This window comes from Haliotis asinina, chromosome 4 (assembly GCF_037392515.1).
Source record: "Haliotis asinina isolate JCU_RB_2024 chromosome 4, JCU_Hal_asi_v2, whole genome shotgun sequence".
Classification (NCBI taxonomy): Eukaryota; Metazoa; Mollusca; class Gastropoda; order Lepetellida; family Haliotidae; genus Haliotis; species Haliotis asinina.
In genome coordinates, this window is record NC_090283.1 from 40,697,391 (window position 1) to 40,699,828 (window position 2,438).

Genomic DNA, 2,438 nt, shown 5'->3' on the forward strand with positions numbered 1-2,438 from the left:
AGTAATTTTGATAAATTATTGCCTTTAAATTACAAACACACAAATGTCAAAAGCAATATGTCATTATTAGACATTTGCTCCTTTGATACTTGATTTACTTGCATTATGCCACATGACTGCCATGCATACAGATATATTGTTGTGCACGCAATTATATTGTAGTGTTTCTGGAGTAGTTGTACTTACTGCTGGTAGTACGGAGATTGAGCCTACATCTGGAATTGCTTCCTCCACTGTGGCAGCTGGTTGTGGAGTAGAGTCTTGATTACACGATCCACTGTGATCTTCTAAGAGAAGGTCTAATGTAGACGTGGTTGTCAGGTGGGAAGATCTTCTTGAACATCTGCTAGCAGTTGTGCAATTATCTGTACAAAGTAAACAAACCAACATTACAGACGGAATTTATTATAAAATATTGCTAATATGTAGCATAATATTTAACATATTTTTTCAACTTTCATACAATACCAATATCAGACAATTATAGTCATAACTGAACAAAGAAAATGTATTCACAATATGACACGACAGTAAGTAGTATTAATTTGAATCTTGTTTTTTCTCATATTTCTTAAATGTTGAAATATTTTTTTCCAAATGAATTTTCACAGTTATGCTTCAGTTATGACCATATGTGGAGTAACAACATTTGGACAGAGGTGGTTTTGTGGTAACTATATAGAGCAAAATCCTTGAAAATGTCAACGTATTTCAAGAGCAGATTCATACACAAAATTACTGAGTGAACAGTAGTCATAAATAGTAACGGGGCATGTACAGATTACACATTCTATTTTGCTTCATAATTTACTATTCATGATGTGCACATCTAAATATTTGAGTCTACTATTTACCCTGTCCTTGCTTGACTCTTTTCTCTTTCGCTTTGTTGGATGTCCGAACATGTCAACAAGAGGTAGAGGCCCGGTGTTTGGTGTCAGTTTCTTCTGGATCGAAGGTATAGCTTTCGGCGACAGCAGTCTCTTATTCAACGTCTTCTTCCAGCAGTCATTACTAAAATGATCTGAGCATAATCTCGAATGCTTGTTGTATTGTCACCACGAACGCTTCTCTCGAACAAACTGAATCCATTTTTCTCGGATCACTGGATCGGACGGAAACCGGTGCAAACTAACAGTGTCAGTTTCATGTGATGCTTTGTACTTAGACGAACGACAGTTCGCAGCCATGCAGTGGTTCACCATCTCAGTATATGTTGACTGAATCGAACGCAAATGCAGAAAAAATGAGCATGTGTTTACAAAATCCATCTTCTATATATATGCACACAGCTGGGTGAATCAGCAAAATGAGTCAGCCAATGAAAACTCCCCGTTACACTTGAGTGCATATCCACTCGGTCTGACTGGGTTCGGTATCGCGGCCGCTTCGTTTCGAGAGCGGTAGACTCGAGTACAAAATATTGCACTTTTGATTCGCAATTACACCCTTATAATGTTGTTTATTTGTTTTGTTCTTAATCGGTTTTGCATTTTATGTATCACGAATAAGTGAAAACTGTGTTTTAATTATGTTTGATTTTTTGGTTGCATGTGACCTTTAAGTTGTTTGATAAATACGGCCCCCGGTCAACGGGGAGTCGGACACCAGACCTGCAGGGGAGGGGCAGGGGCGACTGAAGATGTACTGGGGCACATGCAGTACTGTCCCCATTCTACAGGGTGGCTGTCCCCAGTACTGGGAGGTGGAGAACAGGGTCAATCTGGACAAACCACTCTCAGAGAACTGTCTCATCCTGGAGATTGGAGTGTGTAGGGAGGAGCAGGGGGGTGTGCATCATTGTATAGTTGGACGTCCTTACTCCTACTGTATGAACGTCTCCTACTGTGCTGTACACGGGGGGATATGCAGGTGGATATGGAAGGAGGGGGGGTGGTGTGTACTGCATCTACCTGACGCGCTCCCCAACACAGCAGGGGCATCACACACACTACATTATTGTTGTCTATGATGACGCCAGGAACAGGATTGCCTTCATTGATGTGAAGGAGGAGAAAGTCATGTCGATACTGGACAATGTAGACTCTAGTGAACCCCAATGGCCGGTCACTGTCAGCATGAGACTTGTAGCTGGCAGCGACATCAACATGACAGAGGAGAAGAAAGCAATGATTGTCAAGGCACTGGAATTGGAATAACGGCACCACGAGTGATCCTCGTTTGTCTATGCATTAAATTATTGACGAGTAGTAGTAGTAGTAGTAGTAGTAATAGTAGTAGTGGTGGTGGTGGTGGTGGTGGTGGTGGTGGTGGTAGTAGTATTACTGTTGTGAACAGCGTGGAGTTCTGCCGGGTACAGCAAGTCGACTTCGAGTATGCAGCTGATGTTCGAATGTGGCGCAATGCTCATTATATCGATTTCATCGTCACACAATTCACAACTTCCTGTAGCTACCCATCCATAGCCCATCTATAGA

At 41.6% G+C, this 2,438-nt stretch overlaps 1 pseudogene; it reads left to right on the top strand.

Annotated features, from left to right (window-relative positions):
• The first annotated feature begins 1,642 nt into the window (after positions 1-1,642).
• On the top strand, positions 1,643-2,159 carry LOC137280937 (uncharacterized; annotated as a pseudogene).
• The last annotated feature ends 279 nt before the right edge of the window (positions 2,160-2,438 follow it).